Source organism: Stegodyphus dumicola, chromosome X1 (assembly GCF_044657685.1).
Source record: "Stegodyphus dumicola isolate Sdum_Otavi_A_Nest chromosome X1, ASM4465768v1".
Taxonomy (NCBI): Eukaryota; Metazoa; Arthropoda; class Arachnida; order Araneae; family Eresidae; genus Stegodyphus; species Stegodyphus dumicola.
This window is the reverse complement of record NC_140780.1, coordinates 34,139,727-34,166,681: the sequence shown is the minus strand read 5'-3', so window position 1 is coordinate 34,166,681 and position 26,955 is coordinate 34,139,727. Positions and strand designations below refer to the sequence as shown.

The following is a 26,955-nucleotide window of genomic DNA, read 5'->3' as shown; positions in this document are numbered from 1 at the left end:
CTAATGGATGAAGCCAAAATATTTCATAAAGAAATAAACTTAAAAAGTGCACATATTCTTTAGACTGGTTAACCAAAATGTAAAATCGCTGTGGTATAATGCAGTTAAAAATGCTTCAGTTGGTAGTGAAGCTGCTGAACTAGTTGCAGATGAATTCATTAAACTTATTAATAGCGAAACCTTATCTCCAAGGACAAATCTACAACGTTGATGAAACTGGTCTTTTCTGGCAATATGCACCGCGAAATACCTTGGCAACCTCTACAGAAAAGGCTCCAACCGGTGTCAAAGATTCCAAAGCTAGACTAACAATTTTAGGAAGCGTAAATGCTGCAAGAACGCACAAGTGTAAAGTTTTCGTAATCAGAAAAATACGCTACCTCGAGCATTTAAAGGAGTAATGATTTTCCCGTTATATATCATGCAAATAAAACAGCACGGATGACAAACGTTAATGTATGATTGGTTTGAAAATAATTTTATACCAGAGACTCGGCAAAATTTCAATTCGGTTGGTTTAACCTGATGACGCAAAAATTGTCCTGCTTGTAGATAACTGTTCGGCTCATATTTCACTAAAAGTTTTAATGAAAGATAATGCATCCGTTTTATTCTTTCCTCCAAGTCCTTCGTTCAGCCTATGTGCGCGCGCTGAATGCAAATATAAAGTCGCATTTTTGAAATCATGTTAAATTTCTTGAGCACTGGCAGGACGTTTCAAGAATTTTCGAAATATTTTAGCGTAAAATCTGCTATGTGGAGCATCGTAAGATCGTGGGAGGATGCGTCCTCCAGATACTTTAAAAAATGCTTGGTATAATTTATGGCCATCTACCATATTTCATGGTGAGGATAATAAAGATGATAGCCGGCGAATTCGAAGGCTTTGGATATCGCAAACGATAGATGAAATTTTGAAGTTAATGGATTTTGTAAAGAAATGTGGAGAAGCAGTTATAAATAAAGATGATAAAGTTTTCCCATTGCGACCACAATGCTCCAGTCATCAATCAGCGAACGGACGGCGAAATCTGTAGTATGGTTCTAGATCCAGAAAATACCCCCTACCGATACTGAAGGAAGTAACAGAGATTATTGAAAACGAAACTTTATATTTAAAGGGCATTAATGGACAACAAGCGGTAGCTAACACTGATCAAGTAAAACCATATTATAAGGGAGAAGATTTTTAAATATCTGACCTGGAAGAGGGCCAAGAAGTATGAGCACTGAAACTTCGCAGAATCGTCCCAACGCAAAAAAATTCAAATTCCACCCGAGCTGAAGGCCGAAAAGTCAAAGGGGACACTTAACACCATAAAGTTCCAGGTCCACGGAAAAAAAGAAAAATTTCACCCACGGTTACCAAAAGGCCAGCGAGGCAAGTTCCACCGCAACCAGGCCCAAAGAAAATAATTCCACCGACGGTTACCTAAAGGCCAGCGAAACGTGTTTCAAGCCCGAGGAAAGAATTCCACCGAGGTTACCGAAAGGCCAGCGAAGCGAGTTCCAGACCCAGAGGAAAGAGTTCCACCGATGGTGACAGGAAGGCCGTTCCACCGCAACGAGTTCCATACCCAAGGAAAGAGGCCACCGAAAAGCATGCCAAGATTCTTCACGAAGTTGGACGTTGAAACGCCCGGTTTAATCCACTTCTCTCCCAGAGATAAGGAATGTCTAAAGCAAACCAGACGCAGAAAAGCGGACCACCTCTCACCCTCTGAAGCGGAAGCCAGAATACCAGAATCGACAGACGAGGAGGAACCAAGCCAATTCATCAACAAGGGCTTCAAGAGAAAACCACCTCCAGCACAGACGGAACGTCCACAACAAAAACTCCGAGTACACTGTATAAAAAGTAAACTGTTCTCCTAGTTGGGAGGGGTTTCTACACAAACGCATGGCTGCAAATCAAGGAAAAAAGATAAGTGAATTTTTTTTTCCTTCTTTCCGATTTGAAATTCAGTTTATATCATAATGCACAAAGCTGGTATGTAAAATTAGTTTCCTCTCAAATGAGGGCATTTTTTCCTTCAAATGTTATTAAAAGCAAGAAACTAATTTATTTCGAAAGTTCGCGACAATGCAGTGTGCAAATATCTTTAGTCGAAAAACCTCAGAACTGCTATTCAAATTGTTGTAAAACTCATATTGTTGGAAAATTATTCTAAATAGTGTACAGCAACTACGTACATGTGATGTAAAGTGAATCTGGAAAGTTTTACTATGTTGAATGCTGTAAAATTATTTTGTGTTAAAAGTAAATGTTGTATATTAAATATAAAGTGCTTGAAAGTTTAAACTATATTTAAACAAAGTACTTACAATAAAGATAGAAGAATTAATGAAATAAGCTAGGATCTCCAGGTCACACGAAAGTTTAGAACATTTTCGCGCGTTTAGTACATTAGGTGGAGTGCTGGAAATAAGGTGTTTTTTAGGTCTGGAGTGTCAAGCTTTATTTAACATTTAGGAAGTTGGTTAGACGGTAGTGTTGGTTATTACCACACAACAATTACACACTCGTATCTTTACAGAACAAACTTCTGAATAGCATTGAAGGATTTAACTAAAAGTATGACTGAATGAAATTTGAGAGCCAAATAAATGTGATGAAATGTAAATTATTTAAAATTGAGCCAAAATATCCTTGTGTATCCAGTATTAATACTTTTTCCTTCCAGACATATTGGAAGGACATACAAGAATTCAAGATATCTATGTTGATTGCAACAAAGATGATAAAAACATTTTCTTATTTTTAGCTTAGATCAGTTTGCAAAGTTGGCCCTGAAGAAGTTTAAACTTGGTTCTACAGAAGTGAAACTGGAGATAAGAGTCTAAAACGTTTTTGCAAGTGTATTTGAGAATGAATAATTTAAAGTTTGAAATTTAGAAAGTAAATTTAAAGTAAGGTTTTTCAATGAATAATTTAAAGTTTGAAATTTAGAAAGTAAATTTAAAGTAAGGTTTTTCAAGAATTTAATCTCTCAATCGAAATGTCCTTTGTGAGACCTTTCTGTTAGAGTAGTTAAATTTTGGTGGGAAAAGATGTAGAAGTTACTTTAAGTTTGTAAGTTATTTTAATTTTAAACATGCTTTATTGTCTATACTAGTTTTCCACCTATTCCCTACCAGAATAGGTTTTTAATATCTCGCTGCATGTAAATGAGGTAGAAAGAGTATTTAAAGAAAGGTTTCTCTTACTTAGGAACATCTTGAGGTTGGCTACATCATGGTACTGTCCCACTGAAGATGAAGACATAGATAGTGAATATTAATCGATGGTTTCTAATGTTTCAAATTCCAGCTTCGATTTTAGCAATCCCGAGCAACGGAAAATTATAGCTGAGCATTAAAAAAAATACTGAAAACTGCAGCTAAAAAGATCAAAACAAATACCGCTTTTCAAGATATAGTAAACAAGCATAAAAGCGTTTTCACGCATCTTACAGGAGAAATAAGTAAAAGGAAGAAATAAAAGAAAATCATGATAGCAAAATGGACATTACCGTAGCCCATCAGACCACATTGGAAATAATTAAGATAAATGAATAACCCCTACCCTAAACATACAAGCAGCCGAAATCATCCTTGAGAAACTCTCTGCAAACCTAGATACTAATTAACAAGATTCAGAAGAAAGCGCCAAACATACCGAGGAAAGTGTACACTGTATATCAAATGATAAAGCATTAAACAACATATACAGAAATGAATTTGAAACTCAGATTAAGTATAGAAGCATTCATCTTTATTCCTAAACTTTAGACGACTACAACACAGTTGTTGAATTCTTAATAAAATATAAGATTAATTTTCATTATCAACTCGACAGCAAGAAAAATTTCAAAGTTATTATCAAAAATCTTCCCTCTTCTGTCGCCGAAGAAGAAATCATAAAAAATCTCACTCACAGAAATCTTCTAATTCTTAAGGTTAAAACACTTCAATAAGGAAAGAGAAGACTCCATTATCCGACTCCCAATCTATTTTACTGAACTTGTTCCTACCCAAAAAGGAAAATCCATACTACAACTAAAGAAAATTTTCAACTTTAATGTACACATCGAACCTTATAGCAGGAAAATCAAACGTCCGACCCAGTGCTTTAAATGGCAGCGGTTCGGCCACACACAGCGCAAATGTTTTAATGTTACAAATATGGATTAAATCACAGAAGCTCGTTTAGTAATTAACCCGATGAAAAACAAATTTGCATTTTTTGCAGTCAAGAACATTTAAGTTCCTACCGTAAATGCTCAGAATATAAGAAACGTTTTTCCAAAATCCGCAAAACAGAAAACAACACTCATGAACCTTAACAGCGCAGAAACTACTATTCTCAAGAGAAAAAAAATAGCTACAGTGAAATGCTCCGAAAAAATTTAGACACTGAAAACGAACCAATCCAGTTTTCGAAATTAAGGATCGTACAATTATGGACTTCAACAAATTAACGCAGCTAAAGAATGCCAGAGCTGCCTCAGAAAAGCTAATCACAGGATTTCAAGTTATGCAACTGATTATCTCATTTTCCGAAGCAGAAAATTAAATTCCCTTTCTTCCAGAAGCCAAAGAGGAGCGTTAGAGTACAGAGTCGCGCTTATTACTTTTGGAAAGCTGGTATGAAAGCTTTTGGCTCGTGAAATTTCCTACACAGATGAAAGTTATTTTTTCCTCTACAGCTAAAGCCAGTTTTACTTTATTCGTTTACATCGCACACATTAGTGCTCATGTTCTTCCACTTGTCTAGAATTAATTTTTTCAAGCCCAGGGGGATACGCAATATGTAGGCCCACAAGAGTCGAAGACCTCGAACACGACCACGGCTGACAATCTACTTCAGCAGAGCAGCTTAGGATTCCTTCAGTGGTGCGTATTTGCCCTCAGGCTGCTTCGTTGTTTAAAGCTAATTACGCTCGGCCGTACGACTCGTTCCTGCTGGTATTGCCAGTTTAGTTGAGCATTAAATTAGTTTCTGCTTTTCTTGAGTTAAAGTAGAGGCTTCTCTGCCGCAGTGGCTATTCACACCACCTACGTTCGCGCATGCGCACAATCAGCCTAGGTACCAGCATTTTACGCCATTTTCGTAAGGCAGAGCGAAGATTGTTAACCCTAACTCAGCAATAGAAAGGGTTGTTAATAGTTCACCAGCAAGAGAATAATTTGCAAGTAGTAATTATCAGTTACAAAGACGAGGTCAATCTATATACATGATAATGTTCAGGAAATGATTCAATAAAATAGGGATTTAATGATGGTTCTAATTGCAAGCGAGGACGTGTAATTAGTTAAAAAAATCTTTAATATATTGACAAAAAGGCTACAGAAATTACTGAAATTCTTTTATTTAACAGAGGAATTTTTATGCAAACTTAGACCCTAGTCTTCTGTCAGAATTTATTATTCAATAAGAAAACTTACTAAAAATTATAATATTCTTATATATTCATAATTTTTTCAGTATCCACTCATGTTTATAGGTTCAAATGCCACATTTAAAAATTAAAGTTATTTATGAAATAAAACCTTATACAGTCTGATAAATCATTTGTGTGTGCAAATTTTTAAACCTAAATCCCTTACATTTTTTTCTGTCCTTTTGTAAATTACATCCCATTATTTATTTCAGTTTAATTTATTAATGTGTTTGTACTAGTATTTCAAAGTTTTTTTAAGTACTTTTTGTGTCCTGAAAATGCCAAGTATTCCCATAAAAAAATAAACAGGCATACAGAATTGTTAATAACCAGTAGTATATGATTAATTATGCATTTAATTGTTGACTTAATCGCTTTTAACTTATTTCATGTCTAAATCTTCTATACAGGAAACCTCTGTCTAATCTTTATTATCTTTTCTCGGGCTAAGATTTTCAAAGAGGAATGAATTAAGTCTTGATTGCGCAAAACACATCTTGGAAGCTAAATGTATTCTAAGAAGCACAAAAAATGTAAACAAGATTTTGTCCCCCCCCCCAAAACCGGTCATTTAAACTATTCCAATCGTTCAGGAAAACGATAAACACTGCAAACATAAAAATCTGCCCTTTTTTATATATACTTTAATAAAAGGAAATGTGTTCCTTCTTTTTATAAGAAAAGAAACCCATTTTTCTTTAAACTTTTTAAAGTAGCCAACGCTTAAAATGATAAACTACGCCAAGGTACCCGACTTTTAAAAAAGATTCACTACAACACTTAGGCAGTTCGCGTACGTAGAATCAGTTACGGATCTGGTAATTCAATGCGCATGCGTGGTTAATGGTGGTGCGAATAGTTTAAGCGGCTAATCGCATTGTTGGTGCGAATAGCATCGGCCCTTCTCTGCTGGCCGTCTGTTTTTTCAACCCTTCTCTGGACTTTTCTTTTGTACACTTGGACTCAGCGATAAGTCCCTACATAGTTCAACAAGGTTTCTACTAACTTAAGCACAGACAAAGTAGTTAGAAACATTACAGAGTATTTATCTAACAATTACCATTTTCCAATTTTCGAAAGAATTTATTTTTTTATTATCGACTTTAATTTTTTAGTTTAATTACTGTTAAAAGATTTTCTCCACTAATTTCATTTATTCAGAAGCAATATATAAAATTTTACGAAAATGTGCATTTGTCGTATATATCGTCCTTCATTAATAATATAAAATTGCATTCATTATAAAGAATACAATTTTTCTATATTTCCCTTTCTATAAAAGTGAACGTGTATTCCACAAAGAGGAACAGCGAACTCTTTTCGGTTAAGATAGAGAACCGGAGAAGCTTTCACAGCTGTGACGCGGAAACACAAATCGATTTAACGTAAATAGGATAACGTAATCCAACTGCTGAGCTGATCCATAAGAAAAAAGATCCATCTGACAGTACGGAGTTTCATCGGTTTTCTATCAGTTGTTTGCAGTAATCACTTTTACTGCTAAAAAATATTTCTGCTCAGTAATTACGTTTGTTATTTTCAAGTTAATTACTCAGCCATTTCGCATATCTTGATACGATACTACCCAAATGCAACAAGCACCCAATTTTCCGATACTTCATGAAAAATTAACACAGCCGTTTACGGGTTGTAAGTAAATAATAAAATGAAGTTCCTCTCCATTAGCTCGCAGCTATCCCATGCGTTATAAAATTTTCTCTCCTCCCGCATTTGGAACTATTTCCACGTGCTTCAGGATGTCAATCAAAGTGAAGCAGCACGAGCATTGGCCAGGAATGTTTACATATAAACCCAAACAAATCTGACCTTGGACATCCAGAGCATGTGGCGCCATCTATGGACGAATCAAAAAACCGTTTGGTCCTGAAAGCGTTGATGAAATCAAATCCCGATTAACCACACTTCATCTAAAAAACGTTGAAGTTTCTTTACTGAGGCATGACAGAAAAATTACGAGCACAAACCATCGAAATAAATCAATATTTTAACGGGAAATACAAAAAGGAAACAATGCTTAGGATAGCTGTAGTGATATCAGAGGACGTCTCAGAAATTAGGTTGTTTTATCCACTTATAGTACTAATTTAACATATAATTCGGAATATATAAACACTTATATCATCCGTTAAAAATAAATAGTTATATAAACAAACATTTTGTCTTGTATTTTTGTTTAAATGCTTATTCCCCAAATTAAACTGATTAAATCCCTTTTTCCTGTTAATTATATAATAACATGTGTTATGTTTCTGCTTTTACCAATTATAACTTTCAGGTAATCGTGGATGTCGTTCCCGAATGATCGAAAATCGACTAGGTTTCATAATTATTTATTTTTCCATGTATATTAGCTTACTTATTTCTTTCCCAACACTGGAGGTGAAATCAAAACCAATTTTTCGTATTATTTAAAATCAGTTTTTCTCATATTTACAGTAATCATTATAAAAAAAAATCAGATTCCTTTTTTCAATTTCAATTGGTAACTTAAGAAAAGCTTTTAAAATGTGCATCAAGTGTGCTTTCTGCATATATGTAAGAGTCTGAGAATGGCTTGTTTCACAAAAGTTTAATCATAACTAATCTGAACATTTTCGTAGAAATTCTCTTTAATTTACTATGGAAGGTCCACCTGAGTGTTAAGCGATTAATAATCATGCAACAATTAATTAAGAGGATTATTACATATTTGTCACCTTCAGAGAATTATAAGTGATTTCGAAGTGTTAATCGCTACAAACACAGTATCGGCATAGCCTACGACAGTGGTAAGCAGTTGTAGCTAAGGATCATACAGAGCAAATCAAAAGGAAAAGAATTTGATTAAACTATTCCCCTTTTTTAGGGTACAAAGTCAAAAGTGTTTTTTGAGCAGCCTTACTATTGTGTCAGCAAAGGATGTCGGTTTTATGATGTTGTTTCTTGTGTTATTAAAGCCTAATTTAGATTGTCTATAACATTTTACTTGCTTACATGAGAAGCAGGAAAAAACATGATTATGGGAAATATCACTTTTGGGGCCCCAGAAGGCTTGTAGTTTATGTGATAGACAGGCCTCACTTACGAGTTTTCTCGCTGATTTAAAACAGCGAGATGCATTTATCATTAAACATGGAAGCTAATTTACAAGTTTTGTCGCTTGCATTTCTTAAATTCTTTCTCACAAAAGTATAAGATACACTTGTATATAAATATGTACCCTTTGTACTCAGTATGACACACATTTTGACCAAATAATTCATCAATTCCAGAAAATGTTAAAAGGATATTTCAGTCTCCAGTATAAAAAATATAGTAATAGCATTGTACAATATACGGTTGTAAAGTTAGTTGAAATCTATAATTCTCATGCAGCTGTTTTAACAAACATTTCATTGCTTTTTTTTTTTTTTTTTCATACAACCTACTCCTTAAAACTTACTCAGCAGAGGATGTTTTACAGGTGTTGTATATTTAAGGATTTCTTTACTTCAAGCCTTGCCATCACACACTAAACTTTGCATCTGCAAAAGGAACTTCTCACTGCCATTCTTTCAACAATTTTAATAACTGTCTTATTAAACAACTTTCGCAGTTTGGTGGCACGGCTATGAACTTTCTTTTACTCTTAACTCATTTTATGCTAGCCATTCCCGGAATTTCTTTCTACAGTAAAAACAAAAGGCTTAATGCACATTGTTTAAATTAGATGCTTATTTTGGGCAATTACGATAACTGAACGCATAAGACGAACACGGGACTTGTTACCAAAGATTTTAATCAGCTTTCGCGGTAAGCATTTTAGGAAGCCAATATCGCTGCTAAAAACAAGAGCTACAAATGGTAATGAAACAATAAACGCAAGCAATATTTTCTGAAGAGGTGCAGACAAAATTTAGTAGAAATTTATCCCAGTACAAGGGCTCATGGTTTTGTTCCAATCCGTAAAATCGAAAAGGAAAAGCAATTTTAAATACATCCTGTGCAATGTTTTCGTGTAACGTATACATTAATATATCTTAATATTTTATGTACCTTTCCTCCCAAAATTCTCATGTTCCTCATATGATCTGCAGGTCATTAATCCGCAAGCATGCATCAGAAGCACGTGGTCGATTTCTCGAAAACAAAATACAGGGGAAATCCTCGCACACACACCAAATCATCTTTACAGAATGCAATCGAGATTCAGACTTTTCATAAACAAAATTACCCAGTGTTTGCATATCCTTCTAAACAGGAACAATACTGGCAAATATTTAAATATCCACATGCTCGCGTTTCATTCTTTGCTACCTTCACAATCAAAAGGATGCGGTGCGCGCGATAAGCGCAGAAGAGCAGGTGCCACGCTGCTGCTCAATACGCGCAGAGTAGACAGAATGATGTTTCTTTCTACAAATAATGTTACAACGGGTAGAAAATGAACCAGCCAGTAATAAGCCAGCGTTTGTTGCTCGCTCGTAAAAGCGCCACAGGGTTGGTTGTCTCGCTCTCGCTGGTTCCTATCACGTTCACTTGTCGACTACCCCTGACAATGAGTCTCCTGAAAGTCGCCATTACAGCCGGATCACGGATCGCGTTACTTACTATATTATAAAAAGCATACATTTTAAATAATAAATTTTATAACCCTGGATACAAGTCTAAGTCCGAACGAAATCGTGTCAACAGTCAAATAGTTATAACCTTGACCAACTCCTGCATTCCGATCTGAGGAGTAACACAGTGCAGCTGCCCTTTTTTTTTTTTTTTTTTTTTTTTTTTAATTGCCTGCCGAAGGAAAAGAGATTCCAACGAATGCATTGTTGATCAACGTTATTAGTACTTGCCTCAGTGTCGCTGACCTTCTGACCTTGGGATATCATACATTATAGATTTATCAAAGTAAGTCCTTAATTTTTGTAATAAATTATCATTAGGTCTAGAGATACGGAGTTATATGTTGGCGTTATCCATTTCGGTGCGTCTCGGGGAAGGATAGCGAGCGGGAATGAAGTGCCGCGCCGTAATCTGAGCGAGCGTGTTCGGTGGAGAAGAGTCGATTACAGGGGATAAAGCGGTGGTAGAAACTATTTTGCATGGCTGTGGGAAACGACTCCGCCGAACTCGGTGCTTGGGATTAAGCGATTTCAAAATCGAATCTCACGGTTACGGTTATTCTGTGAATATGAAATGAACGTAGCTACTGCCACATTTAAGATTAATTAAATCGCAGAGATGAGAAATAACTTGAGTGAGTAAAATTTATGTCATTTTATAGTTACCAATTTTTAACGATTTTTTTTTCTTTTACTTGATCTTGCGTTCCTTTTCTTATTATATTTGTGTTTTGTATCTTTTATATATTACGCCTATTTTAATAAAGATCTATAAAGTGATTCGTTATTGCAGTTCTCGCTTGAAAAAAATTTGTTAAATTACGATTCATTATGGACTTGAGATATATATTTATCAAACAACATTTTCCGATTCTTCAGTTCAATTTTTTTGTTTTGCAGAGCGATACCGAAGGTAACATGATGCTTGAATTTTTGTTGGAAAAACTGTCCAGATTTTTCAGTCTGCATCCTGGAGGGAGAAAAAAAATAATAATGAAGTATAACATCCATAAAATTGGGAATATTTAGATTAACATTAAGTCAACTACTCATTTATAGAAAAAACTATACATGCATTTTTTAACACATATATATCCACTGTGTAAATGAAGTCTTTGAAAATTAAAGCTTTGTAAAATGCTGCATTGGACAGCTTTTTCTTTTATCCCCCTTAGAATTTTATGAGCTAGGTATAGACATAGTCGATCATCAAATATTTGGAATGTGTGTTTAATGAGAATTTTTCCAAGGGTATTTAAGTTGTCAAAAATATCCATGCTATAGCATACTTTTTAACTGTCCGAAATTTAAAGATTATTTGCTTTAAATATCTTAAATACTTATATGTTATTTTCACTGTTAATAAGGGAATTCTCATACCTAATGCATATTTTTCTTGTACAGAATAATGAAATCTGATATTTTTCTACTTTTTCTAAAGAAATTTTAATATGATGTAAATTCTTTTTGAAAAATACATAAACACAAATCACAGTTAACCTAACTTTGATTTTTATAGTTAGAACAAAAAGCAGATTCTCAGCGAATTCCTTTGATTGAAATCACCAGAAAGATTTAAGTGAAACTGATTAGAAAAACATAATTGGATTAAATTTCTATTATTAAAAAATATCAAATGTTGTCACAAAATGTTTCTAGTAAATTTTTAGAGTACAGGTGGTTTTAGGTGTAAAATTTATTAACTGAGAAACATTTATGAGCCTGTATATTATTAAAATAGCTATTTGATGTGGTAATATGTTAATGCATATTGACCCTAACACTAAAGAAACACTAAAAAATCAGGAAGATAATGAATTAGTAAAATTATAATTTTTTTCAACTTAAAGACAAGATTTTTGCAGTACCTTTAAAAATTGATATCAAATTTATATTTTAGCTGATGCACTGTATAAAGCATTACTACCGAGTCCATAGCTTTGAAATCTGAATCAACATATCTTATTTATCTACCTATAACCATTGTTAATTTACAATCAGTATATGGAATATATGATTGCACTCTTCTGAAACTTATTTAAAAGTGTGTTGAGAACAAATCTTCAAGTTAGTGAAATTAAAAATAAGGAGAAAATGCTTTCAAATATAAAGCATTATCAAGAAAATAGGAAAAAACAAAACATCATACATTTACCCTGAATATTATTCTTTGCATATATTTTCAAACTTTTGGTACAAATTCAAGTTAATAAGGGTGGAATAGATTATTCAGTTACAGCAAACCCTATGTAGACTATATTCTGTTATTCCAAACCCAAGTTGGAGAGTACCAGGACAAGTTGCCATGATTAACTTTAATAATAATGCACTGCTTGGATGGTTACATTTAATAAATTTCTAATTTAACATGTTGAAAATTTAAATTCTCATATTTATTATAATAAACAGACTATTTACATCTGTTACTATTAAAATGTTTTTACAAGCAATATTGTTTTGTAACATATGCGTGCAAGTTGTTAAGAAAATGCTTGGTTAAATTCATGTTCATTCCATCTATGAAGCATGAAACAAAACTGCAGAGTATGTTTTGTAATAAAATTTTCTCAGGATATTCAAATTCATAAATTACTTTTCAGTGCTTCATTTTATAGAGAAGTGAATGCCTTTTTTTTTTATTTCAAACTAAGTAAAAATATGAAATCTATATAATAGCTGAAACATAACTATTGATCTTGCACAAGAATATTTAGAAAAGCACAAAATTTTAACATTTTCTGAAGTAGTTTAAATACATTCTTCAGTAACAAGAATCTAAACTTAAGGTTACTGATAATGCAGCAAAATCTAATATCATAACACTGACATAAATCAAAAGAAATGTAAAACAGAAACTAATAACTGGTAAAACTATTATGAGCTTCAGATAACTATAAAAACATGTTCATAGCTATCAACCCATGGGAAAGAGAAGCCCCTACTGAAGTTCATTATTGAGCATTTCCATTTACAAAGAAATTATGATCTAACATTTAGCTAAATTGTCTGCCTTTATAGACCTTGGAACTTTGCTAGTATTATCATTAATTTAATAAAGTTTCATTAACATTTTAGGATACTGAACTATATCTATTTTTGCATGGCTTGTTTTCCTCCCACAAAAAAAGATTTTAGTGCCTAAGCATATCATAGTTACAAACTGCTTATATAACTTTTGCTTTTTAATAATAAGTTTCCTATAAATCCCATACCTAAAAACAAACATCCACTACAGTTATCAAATTAAGAAATCTCTGATCTTTTGCTGATTAAGAATGAACAATTCATTTGTCTTTTTACTTAACAATTTGTGGCTGAAGTTTAGATTTTCTGCAGTGTATTTGGTTTCTTTTATGGTCTGTTTGAAATTCCTTTATGTTCCACTTATATAAATAGCATTTTCTTTTTCACTGCAAAATACGGAATTAAAGCAAATAAACCGCCGCAATTCAGCGGTTTTCACTTTCATTCGTGGTACAACAGTTTATAAAACTGAATTTCTTTAATTCTGCTAAGATAATGTCACTCTCTGCAGCAACTAAGAATCACAGACTCCAAGTGAACTTATGTCACAGCACAGACTGAAGCTCTGCAGTTTCCTAAAATGTTTTTACGTATGGCTATTAATTGAACCATCAAACCATTATGCTTTTAAGAGAATAAATAGTTTTCTTTTAAATTTTATTTTACTTCATTCTTTTTGGAAAGTGGATCATCACTTTTAAATTTCTTTTATCCACAGTTTTAGATGAATTTTTTATCACAATTTCAGCAGTATACCATCCTATTTCTTATTTTTGCAAGTCTTTTATCTCCCTTTTGTACCAGATGCTAATTCTTGCAGTAACATTTTACAAAGGTTGTGTTACAGGGAACACATTTAATCATAACAAGAATTGCATATGTAAAAGAAACCTGCTGACAATAAGTAAAAATTTTGTGTTAAATATCTAACACTTTGTCTAAGTTTCTTAGTTTTTGGTGTATTAAAGTACACCTTTTATTTGGTTAGAGATGCTTCTGATAATGTTTTTTTAATTCTTTAAACAAAAAGATTGTTGTGTTATTAAACTTTTTCCTTTACTACAATTCTTTAACCTTGGTAAAGAAGTGTTTTATTTAGTGGTCTTTTTTAGAGTTAATCTGTGGAATAGCCCCAACTTTTTTCCCTTTTTAACAATTCTTTAAGCTTAAGAAGCATTTTCCCCATGACATGAACAGTTTTGTTTTATTCATTATGCTAAGTAAAGGAACATTCGCTTAGAAGAGTCTTTGTGAACATAAATTTTCCCTTAAACTCAATCCTCAACCTACAAATTTTTGCTGTATGTTTTCTCAGAACATACTGTAGCAGAGTTATCTTATTATTAACAAAAAAAAAAAAAACTGAATTTTTTTGGCACAGTGCAGATGTCAATCTTAATTTATGTTAAAATATATACAGCCCACAGCAGCCAAAACATAGCTTTAATTTGTTGTCAAATATTAAAAAAAAATCTTAGAAAATTCCCTAATTATAAATATTAAACTGAGAAAACTTTTCAACCTGCAAAAATTTAATAAAACTTCCACTAAAGTGATGCATTAAATATGACTTGCAGAATTTCATGAAATATTTTTACTTTCATTAAAAATCAAATGCTTCAACTAGATAATTATATTATTCAAATACATACTTTTTTATTTATTAAAAATTATTAATAAGATAGTACCATTCAAAACACCAGATTAATTGTTGCTACTAATTAGTATGTGCCTTATTTTTTCTGCTGATTTTAATCATAACTGGTTTCTGCTGGAGAAAGCTGCACTGCTTCTGTACCATCCTATTTAACTCTTATCATTTCTTGCTAACTTTCGAATGCAAATTCACTGCAATATATTTTGGGCAGCATTGAATTAAAAATAATCAAATATATGATTAATAAGTCAAAAATAATAAAATATTCAATTCTTAAAATTTTATTAAAAAAGGTACTTTGTTTTAGATGCAAAGTTAAGTATTTCCTAATAAGTATCAGAATTTCAGTTCACACAGTTTGTTGTTCTCACAGTTTCAAAATAAACCTAATTCTTGGCATCAGCAATTTTCTATGCTGTATAAAATATACCATCTTCCAAGTGCCAATTACTTTTTTGCCTATTCAGATCTTTTTAATCTATTAAATTTTCATTTTTATTAAATGTATTATTGGGATTATAGTTTGGAAAACAAATTTTCATTACTTTCAAAATATCACTGTTTGAAAACCAGCGAGATATTAATAAACAAATTTAAATTATGCAGACAAAAATATAATTAGCTAATTTATTGAGTATTATGTAAGCTTTATCTAGGATTTTCTGATGAATAACTAATTCTGACAGTGCACAAAACACTTTAGTGTATTATGCAAAAGCATTGTTAAGATGCAATATTTTGTAATAAAAACTGTTTAGTAAAGATATTTGTTGTGTTTATGAAGACAAAAACTCAAATTGGAATGATTAAATTTTTGTAATAACCAATAAAAAAGTGTACATGTCGATTTCATTAAATCAGGAATGTTGGATTCAATAATTACAGTATTATACCAAATCATATTATTAAAGATTAGAAAATAGGACTCTCAGCAATGAATGCAGATAGTTTTAAGAAAGTAGATCTAAATTAATTCAATGTAAGTATGGTTAAAAAAATGTATCATTTAATAGTATACAATGTGTCCCATGAAGACACCCAAACTAAGCAGTCAAATTCCTCGCTAGGAATATATATAACAAATGCCCAAACAGCTGTACCTGTCCAATCCATAGTTTTCTAGATAAATGTGAAAGAAAAGTATGATGTCTCATACGGTGCAATTAATATACTCAAATTATAGAAGAATTGCTCACTACTAAACAAAATCATATCACTTTCCACATAACAGTCTATCACCATTGGTTAAATGTGATTACCATTTGTTATCCACAAAAAAGCAAATTTTTTTAACTAATGACAAATGATTAAAAAATAAGATGTATTTGGCACTGACACCTATAATTTATAGATAGATTAATAGATTTAAAGCAGCTTTAATAACTGACTGACAGAATTTATTGGCTGCTATATGTGAATTTGAAATTCCTGAAAAACAAATTCGGCTGGTGAAACTTTCCCTGGATAAAAACATCTTCAGCAAAATTCAAGGAAATCTATCAGTTTATTTTCAGGTCAGCAATGGAATTAATCAGGTAAACTCTTTCGCCTATCTGTTTTTTAAACTTAGCTTTTGAAAAGATTATTTATGACTACCTGTTAAAATCAAAATGCACCTTTTTTAGCCAATTAAAATTATGTAGATTAGCTATCACAGAGCTCATGAATGCTACAGGAAAAATGGGCTTGAAAGTTATTAGAACAGTTCCACCTAATTTAATTGATTAATTTAGATTTGAAAGAGTAGATGGTTTTATTGGCTTGTTTCTGAAATTAGCTGCAATTAATGAACTACTGAAGCTCTGGTAATCTGTAAATGTCTATATCACTTTCAGTTATAAGTAAAATTTTTGTTTTCAGAAGATTCAGCATAACAAATTTATGCCAGTTTATTCTTAGATGCATATAATAATTCTTTTAACAAAAATAATCCTATATTTATAACATCTTTTGATTAAAGAAACAAGTTTATTTTATTATTAAAGTTATTTGGCATTTTTCTGCACCCACAGCAGTGTTTTTAAAATAAATGCAAATCGTGAATCTCTATTTTTTTCTTCTAGATCAAATCCCTATATTTGGTGCATATTTTTATCTCTTTTATTATTAAGTTTGAATTTGTTTAGTTAATTTGATTAACTATTATTTTTTAAATATATAATAATTTAATTTTTAATGTAGAATATATAAGCATTTATTTGATAACTTTTTGAGCATTAGGTGCCCCATGACTGATTTATTTACATTTCATGCAAAGAGCCAGCATGTTTACATTATCAAAGCAAATAAGGTTGCTTTTGTAAAATGAGACTCATAAAGACTTTTCTAGCATTATGAAAAATTTGGTAAAGAAATAGGAGCTAAAAACAAAAAAATTTTCTTTTAATAACAAGTTTCCAGACTTTATCTCTCCGCTATATTTTTCACCTATAATCACTATAAGTAATTATATTTCAAAAATATAATAGTTTTATATTAAATAATTAAGATAATAGTATCTTTTAGTTATTTATTTAAGGATAAACAATACAAATTTAAGGTAAAAAATAGAAAACTTTGAAATAAGACTGCCCCCCTTTTTTTATATTTCTGTTCTAAAATTTCCAAGTATCCTACAGTCAGGTAATTTGATAACTGAATAAGATGAAGTTAAATTAGCATACTAAACAGTATAATTACACTAGTTTAAATACTAAATAAACCATACAGGTAATTATTGCATATATAAACTGCATTAACTGCCATTAATTTTAATAACCATGTCTAGCCTGAGCAATTTAAATTTAGGCTTGCATCCAGTATACTGGTAATTGACATGCCTGAAAACTGGTAATGATGGATTTTTTAGTTTTTCTTTAGTAATTATATTTAAAAAATATAATAGTTTTATATTAAATAATTAAAGTAAGAGTATCTTTTAGTTATTTATTTAAGGATAAACTACAATACAATAATTACCATAGTAAATTATTGTATTTAATTAAGTATCTTGCCTTTCATTAAATCAGAAATAAATGAATTCTAATCAGAAAATGCTTTCATCAGAGTGGTCTTATTTTTTATTAAAAATGGTACAGAATTCACCAATTTGCACAAGTCTTGGTCTATATGCTCTCAAGTATTTTGAAAATCGGGCATCAGCAGAAAATGTGACCCATCTTATACATGTGCTTCAGAGACCTATCCAGGGTTCGTACACATTTCTGCATATGGAAATTAAGCACTTTTAAGGACCATTAATAATAATAAAAAAAATTAAGGATCTATGAGCAAATAGGAAGTGAATAAATTCAATTAAAAGTATTATCTATGCCTGAACTTGACTTTTGTAATACTATCCTAAAAATAAATTAGATCTGTAAGTAGGATGCATTATTATTTAATATAATTACTAATAAGAATGAAATAAACTTTTATCAAGTACCATTAAATATTTTACACTTATAACACTTGGACATATTTGAAAGAAAAGTGACATTTTATTTACGTTTTACTAACAGTTAGCGTTATGTTGTTTTCTTTTTTAGGTCTCATTTTATCATGTACTTGATCAGTCTAGAGCAGTGGTTCTAAACCTTTTGACTAGCACGTACCATCTAAACAAAAATTGAAAACCTTTAGTACCACCACTGCAAGGTACTACTATCACCACTACTCTTGAACAAAGCTCAAACAGAAAAACTCAATCAGGATGTTGGGGTTTTAATTTTTAAATTTAATAGTTAAAAATACTTTACTTCTTTGCATACCACCAGTGGTAGGCGTACCACTGGTTGCAAACCCTTGGTCTAGAGGTTTAGTAAATAACAAGCAGACTTTATGTCAAACGGTTATGTTAAAATGAGAAGTAAAATCAATCAGCATGATTTGTAATAAAAGACTGCCTGTTGTCACCACTGCTGCTTGCCTAGAGAAAGAGAATTGCTGATCAGAACATGCCTGAAAGGCCTGATGTAGGCACAGTTGGCAAGTTTTGAAAGTTAGTTGGGCTCTGTCTGACGCAGTTAGTGTCGTAACTTTGGTTAGAGTTCCAGGGGTTGTACTTTAAGGTTCCATTAAGTCACTAAAGCGATAGAGGAGATAAGTATCACTAGATGCAAAGATTTACCTGAATTTTTACATATTTGTGTTTTATCTTGTGACCACGGTAAGGATTTAATGAAAGGCAATAACTCACTTTAATATGCAGAGATAATTTTTAAAGGTAAGCAATTATAAATAATTAAATTAGGTGGTTAGATAACCTTAGTCATTATGATTTACATGGCCAGTATTAAATTTTATTTTTTAACAATATAAGTTATAAAAAGTCCTATTAAAATCCTAATCTCATAAAATTTCGCAATATAAAATACATGTAATTAATTTATGACATTGATTCTTAAACGATATTATGATAATTACACATTAAAAGCTAGAAAACATTTATGTTTTGTAGCAACAATACTCAACAAAATACTTATGTGCTTTTTTAATTTGAAGTCCTCCCAGATACTCTGGCTAATTTATATCTTTTTCCTATTTAATCCTATTTAGCATCTTTTCTAACAATTAGAAATTTGCCTCAATACGCAAACTAGTGTTCTCATTAGTTTCTGCATTCTTTTTATCTCCTAACTTGTCAATCTCTCCACAATGTACCTATGGGGGGTTTACTTGATCTGGCAAAAGTTAAAACCATTAGTTTTTGTCCTCCATACAGTCCAACCATGTTAAACCTGTGCAGCAGAATGGCTAACTTGAGTTCCTGTGGCAGCCTGAAGGTCTGAAACTAAATCTCTTGCAGTCGTTTCTTGAAGCTGACAATGACAGAAAACAGTTTTCCGATGCAGTTGTTGCTCTTGCCAATCTTAACCAGGCTATCAACTGATCCAGTGCTTTAAACTGGCTCTAAACTCTTGATATGGCACTTTGAGGGATATTCAAACCTTGGACGACCCCTACTTGTATTTTACTTCACTCAATTCTACTATTTATTCAACACTTGACCTTCACTTAAATAATGCCTTTAAGCAATAGCTTTTGAATACTGATCACACTCTCATTCATTTTAAACAAAACTACAGACCAGAATTCCAACATGTGTCTGTTGCACACCACATTGTCAATCACCGAATTTGCATATTTCTGGCACTAATATATGCACGGAAGTGCAATTTTGTCTTTAACTGTATTTACTTAACATAAATAATTGCAGCATTGGTGATTGGTTGCAGCATTAACTTACTGAGCTTATTTTTTCTAATTATCCTTTAATTTTGATGACAAGTGTACTGCAAGTGTGAACGAAGGAAAATCAGCAACTGCTGAAATTTTTAATTGCAAGGCGATAGGAAGGAAAATGTGCGAAAAACTAGGTTGAGTTGGTAAGGGGAAGGAGAATGGGCTCGTAAATTAAAATTTTGAAATCCCAACTAAAGGGAAGGCATACTGGAAGAACACTATAAAAAAAGGCTGTGGTCCACTATAGGCCGGCCGTCATGCCAATAATAATGCTAATGACAAAAAAAAAAAAAAAAAAAAAAAAAAAAACTTTATTTCAAACTTTGATAGAATAATTTTTATTGTTAAGTTGTTAGGCAAGAGTGATTCAGCTTTAAGTACTTGGCAATTAAATACTACTATATATTTCTGTATACAAGCTGAAACATTTTGGAACTTTCTAGGCCTGAATTACAGGGGTTGGGCTTAAGTACAGATTCACTAATCTTGCAAAAAATGTGGGTACTTTTCTTTAATTGGATACAAGTGATAAATAGCGAGATATAGTACCCCTTTTTTTTAAATTTTTAGTTTGTATTCCTTAAGTTTCTGAAAATTTTTTAAAATGAAATGAGTTATTTGTTTTATGAAAATGAGTTGTTTTAATTTCTAAACTTTTTATATTGCGGGCATTTCCCCCCCCTCCACTTGTGAACTTGTTTTTCATTTACGGAGAAATGTTGAGCAGCCCATACTGTTGTTAGAATTTTGAGTAAACGCAATCGCATATATTTTGAAATATGTCCCACACATCTTTCAGACAAAATAAAATGGGACAGAAAATAAGACCAGTACAGATACCACAGATCAAATACAAGACAAAAAATGAATGGAAAATATTTGCTAGCTTCAAGTAGGGTGTACCAGATTTAAAACCATTGTCATTGGCATATTTATAGTTAATTGATTGGAAAATAATCCACCCGTTTTATCTGCAAGAGGAATTTTTTTTTCATTTTGGCTACATGAAATTTGAATTTTGCATAAATTTTTGAAGGAAAAAACATGCAGTAGGATTTCTCACTGCGAGATGATTTTTAAATTGACTTAACGGATCATTACTCCAGTAAAGAATTTTTTTTACTCTCGTATGTTTTGTTTTGAAATACCATTTAAAAATCAGGTATTATATAAAAAAAGTGGCTCTTTTACTATGCTGTATGTCATTAGACACAGCCGTAATAAAGAGACATGAATTTACTATTGTCTTAATAATAAATAATTAGTCAGAAAAACTGTTATTCAAACAGAGCATTATAAGGTTAATCTTTGGATTATGGTAACTTGGCGATTTTTTGGCGACCAAACCTGCTACAGCAACCTGCTAGTTTTTTTAGACACCGTTTTGTTTTCATGAAGTAAAGGCATATTTTTTTTTACTCAACATTTTTTTCCAACAATGTGCTAGCCGAATTACGCTTATGCTAGAACTTTAATGGAACAAAAGTGCTTAATCATGACGAAGATTAGGTGCGAAATTTGTAGAAAGTACAGAATCTACCACTGCTTGCAGCGTTTTTAATAATTGCACATACACGGTATCATCCATGTACACAACGACCTATTTTCACTTAAAAAAATTTACGGGAAAAAAAGAACGATTACTTTTAGAGTAGAAAATTATGTTACTTAAATGCATACTTGTTCTACAATTTAGCTGTATATTTATTCCAAAAGGCAGCCAGTAAACATAGTTACAGATGTTGTTGTAGTGAAAATTTCATGGCTATCAATGAGAAAGGATATGAAACATTGTATCTGTAGGGATTTTGCGACAAAATAATGTCTTCGTGCAGAAATTTTACATGTCTTTCTTCTATTTAGAAGTGGGAAAAATATGTAAAGTAGTTATTTTGAAAGAAGTGGAGTATAGATTATAAAGTATGATTTATGACCAGGCCTGGTGATGGGCTTTATGCTAAATGGTATAATCTCTACCATTACTGAACTCTGCCTACCTGGTATAGAACACACAGGTTGTACTGGCTCTGCTTATTATGAGTAAGAATTTTTTCAGCAATTCCAAAATAAATTTTTAAGGTGGTAAGGACATAAATATCACTAAATTATTAAAAAAGCTTTCTTGTGGAAAGTAATATTAACAATAAGATTTGAATATTCACAAATATGAAATATTTCTTTGTATAAATTATATAAAAACATTTACTGAACGTGTTAATAAAATGATGGGAAAAAGCATGAATTATGGCAAAACACCACCCAAGGGTTATCTGCTAAAGAGAAGAGATGCTTGTGTAGGATTTGTGTGTTACATATGGGTAAAAACAAAGGAAAAGATATGAAAAGGCATTTGAATATATGGCTTTCTGTATAATAAAATGTAACTGTTTCTGTATAATAAAATCTTTCATGTATAATAAAACCAGTTCAGGGTCATGATACTTTTAGCAAAACATGGGAAAAAATATATGCTTATTTCAGTTGTATTATATAAATAGATGTTTCAAGCAAAAATTTGCAATGAAATACAGGATATTGCATCTTCTTATTTTTTAATACAGTAAAAGTGATGTATGTTAACTATGCATTCAAGTTGGAAGAATATTTGTGTGTATTTTAAGTGACTTGTTTGGACCTTGTTTTCTCCAACCTTTTAATAATTTCTTCAAAAATTTTACATAAACGATTTGAATTTTTGCTCTAATTTAAAGCAAGATCTAATAGGCATTTTAATTGGAATACGACAATATGCAAATTGAATGCAAATAAAATTTTTATAAAAATCAGTTTTAAATTGAAATGACATAAAAGTAATTTTTAATTTGATAATTTTCATTTTAAATAGTTTAATAATTATACTGATGGACTAACTGAATTATCCACATTTAAAAAACTATGTGGCATATATTTTTTGAATGACTACTTCAATTTAAATATTAAATTGCAGTACTCAGAGTTTTTCTTAATTTCCACAAAAAAAACTAAATTCTGGAATCTTCCATATTTTCGCATTTATAAACATATTTCGGAATGTAAGCAAAATGCTAATTTGGATACTGCACTGAAAAATCCAATTCAAAGTAAATATATTAAACAGAAATCATATGTATTAATATGTAAAGTTTTAGAAAAGTACAGTCTTTAACCAATCAGAATTACCTGAAATATTGACAGTTAATTTTTTTTTGGGGGGGGAGGAGGGCTGTTTATAAAAATTAGTATAGATACATATGCTCTTAGCTTTTTAAAAGCAATAGATAAGTAACAAGATGACAAGAACGCAAAAATAGAAGAACAAGGATTTTTAAAAACATTAGCAAATAATTTTGTGCAACAAAATTTTTTTCAGATATATCCAAAAATTGACATTCGGTGAAAATGGTTTAAATCGGATAATAGCGATAAATTTTTCGCCAAGTTAGGTTTTCATATTGCAAAAGCTGGGTTTTTTAAAAAGGGATATTTATTAAGATTATTAATAATATAATAAGTGACATTTTCTTCATAGTGGAATTGTGTCTAAAAATTAAATTTTTGTATTTTTCTATTAGTTTATTTCACACTATTGAAATTGTTCTAATCTGAAAGACCGACATTTATTTGAAAATTCCTTAAACTAAAATCATGGCTCTTCAACCAAACATTTTACAGTCTTTTTAAACATTCCATATAAAAAATGATGTAATGGCATCTGTTGATGTAAATATAATATGTTTTTGAAATTTATAAATACATGGAGAAAATTTATGTATATGTCATGAATGCTTACATATACATATATATGCTTCTCATGTAAATCATCATTTTTTTATGTTATATACACCTTTTGTTTTTGTCACCTTGAGCGTACACTGGCAGAAAAAAATGGGGAAGTGCAGAATCGCTCACTGCTTGGCGCTTTTTTAAGAATTGCACATACTCTGTATCCATATACACATCGACCTATTTTCACTTAAAAAAAATCCCAGGATTGCACAAAAATGCCATTGTGCACTCCCTTGACTTTATCCATGTACACATAGATATATTTTCACTTAAAAAGTAAAAAAAAAAAAAAATTGACAAAAATCCAATTCTTATTCTTGTAAAAAGCGCCAAACAAATAAGTGGGCGATTCTGCACTTTACCGGAAAAAATACCTTGAAAGAAACCATTATTAATATTCCACAACTCTAGACACTAATATATTATAAGTTTTCTTGTAAGAAAACCTGCAGCTGAAATTGAAAACTGCTAAAAACAGGAATAATGATAAAGACCTTTATAATAAAATTTTTACCCCATCCAAAATAAAGCAAACTTGCTGCAAATGATTATGTTTGAGTGAATTTCTTGTAAACAGTGTTTATGAGAGATTGATTACATACAAAAGAAAAAAATATTTTGGAAAAGCGATTAATAAAATTTTTTTGACTAGTAAAATATGTTCTCGAAGCTCACTTTTCATCTTATTTTCCTTTACATATTATTACTTTATGTTGATCATTGCTGAAAATCTTCAATAATTAAGAACTCTAGTAACTTTTCTCCTATACAAAGTGAAAGTTTGAATTTCTGAACTTGGGAGATAGGACATACATGTTCATTATTGTCAAAATGTATATGAATGAAAGTATAACAATTTTTCAACTGACATTTTAGGACTGTTTGAATCTTGAGAAACTCACTTTAATAATGTTTAAAAAGTTAAATATATTTTTAAAATTAATGTCAGGATTTTGTTTTCTAGTTAAACTTCCTTTATGTTCCTAAATACCAAAAAAATTAAAGGATGTTTTTATTTAATAAAACACAGCAAAGCACATGCAAGCTGTCTTCATATGAGAAAGAACACCTTTACAGAGGATATTTTAAAAGAAACACTACATAACCAATCCTTTGGCTGATTTCCAGATCAAATTACCAGTGTCATTTATAATTATACACTCAGCCACTAATGGATTAGTCTTGTTAGTACTTACATATTAGCACAATGACCTTGGTGCAGTTTGGTGATTTTTTACAGAAGAAAAAGGTGATTTATTGAGTTTTCAGATTACAACTTACAATGGATATGTTTACCTGAAAAACTGTTATGCGCATAGCTTCCATACTTAGACAAATTCTGAAAATTTGGCGACTTCTACTAAGGTGGTAGAGATAATACGCAAGTACCTTCTCATTCAGCCTTAACTGATATATATAATTTTCGCAACATTCAGCAAATTTAAATTGTCTTCAAATTATGCATCTTCTAATAGTATAACAAAATATTGCAATTTAAATAAGACTATATGCAAGGGAAGATAAATGAGCCACATCTCTGGTAAAATAAACAGGATAAAAAATAGATTTGAGATTAGCCTGTGATGTTAAAATCTGTCAATATAGCACTGGATTTAAATGAATCAACAAAACTATTCTTTAATGGCATATTGAAAGGAAGGGAGTAATTATCAGCCATGAATTATGGTAGGTAGTAACACTGGCTTAAATAAAAGTCAGAAAATTCAGCAATTTAAAAAAAATGCTTCCATAGTTTGATAAACTATTTAAATGAAATACTAAGCCAGCAGGGTTTAATCCTAGTGTACGGTACATACGGGATTTGTGCGATATTATGATGAGCAGTAAATGAGTCATTTTGGTGTTGGCGACAATTTTTAAAATCGCACAAAGGCCGTAACCTATACTAGGATTTTACCTAAGATTATTAGAACAGATTGTTTGTGATTAATACACAAAAAAAGGAAATACTAACATATTCATAAACACTTACATAAAACTTAATCAGGCAAAGAGCGCACTAGTTTGGCATGGATTTTGAAAGTGACTAAGCATAGGTTGCCTTGCTGAAGGAGCAACCCCCAAAAATGAATTAAAATTAGGCCAAAAAAGTATATTTACATAGATTTTGAGTAAAACTCGACTTCGAGAGCGATCAGCCTCAAATTCTTCAGGCGCGAAAAATTTTCTAGGCAAATTCTCACCCCCATCATGAAAATACGAAAGACAGCAAAAAAAATCAAGAAGACAATGCAGATTTCTTACCTTTCAAGTTGGTATTTGTTCAGCCGTTGCAATAGAAAATTACAATTTTGTAATCAAAATGGCGACGTCATTCAAAATTCTGTATCCACGTGCATATTTTGATAAAAGTTCAGCAACAGCATATTTTTTAACGCTACATGAAAAATTTCACTAAATGATCATTAAGACTTTTAAATTAAAGCTAATGCAATTTCTTTACTTACCCATTTATCAATCCTTCACGCTTCACTTAGCAGAATTTAACGCTTCCAAGTGACGCTAACATCCAAACAGAAAGACATTCTAATCAGATCGGATTGTAATTGGCTGAAAAAGATAACGACTGATGTCAGCATATCAATTAGCGTCGGTCTTTGTTTCACTTCATTTCTAATTATTAAAAAGTCGGACATTAAAAGGGTATTTGATGTGAGATAACAACTCGGTTAATAAAATGATATTTGAATAGGTATTAAATATTCATCAATATAAATTCCGTTTTTCAAAGAGAATAAAATATTTAGTATATCCTATTATGAATGATAAAGACAAAATTAGGTTTTTAAGCGAATTAACCTTAAAAGGTCCAGAATGCTAAAAAGGTTACGATAACCTGATTTAATTTATTGCGTTAATTTAATTTCATTATCCTTTTAACTATACCTAACTTTAGAATCTTTGCTTCATATAGAGGTCGCTCTTGCAGCCACTTAAGCGTCCCATAGTGATTGCTATTTCCACTAATCCCGAAAAAAAAAAAAAAAAACAAGCTGTGATACCCTCGACTCCCGATTTTTAACGGGATAATAGCGGCGTTCTCGGTTAACTCAAAATTACCGTTAATGCGCGGACAGTTTAAAAAACACACACAGGAAAGAGGAATACCCCATAATGTAATTAATACAAAAGTTTTGTTAACAAGTTGTAAGGAATTTTCCTTTCCGCATATCTTGGTGGCATAATTGGTACTACTCAGTAGTTCGAATACCGGAAAGGGCTTCCTTGATTTTTCTAATCT

At 31.4% G+C, this 26,955-nt stretch overlaps 1 protein-coding gene and 1 long non-coding RNA gene across 3 annotated transcripts in view; one reads left to right on the top strand and one right to left on the bottom strand.

Moving 5' to 3' along the window:
- Window positions 1-9,047: 9,047 nt before the first annotated feature.
- The window catches only part of CtBP (C-terminal binding protein), a 181,936-nt gene continuing 164,028 nt past the window's right edge, over window positions 9,048-26,955 (top strand). Inside the window, exon 1 of one of the 2 annotated variants that reach the window (XM_085807541.1) lies at window positions 9,048-10,310. The gene's annotated coding sequence lies outside the window, so the exon portion shown is untranslated. Of the gene's footprint in view, window positions 10,311-10,349; window positions 10,660-26,955 lie in introns of those variants that run through there. The other variant, XM_085807542.1, reaches the window with a different exon arrangement.
- LOC118184519 (uncharacterized) overlaps window positions 26,161-26,955 on the bottom strand; it is a 30,737-nt gene continuing 29,942 nt past the window's right edge. The window contains exon 3 of the long non-coding RNA XR_004757442.2: window positions 26,161-26,264. This is a non-coding gene — a long non-coding RNA (uncharacterized LOC118184519). The remainder of the gene's footprint in view (window positions 26,265-26,955) is intronic.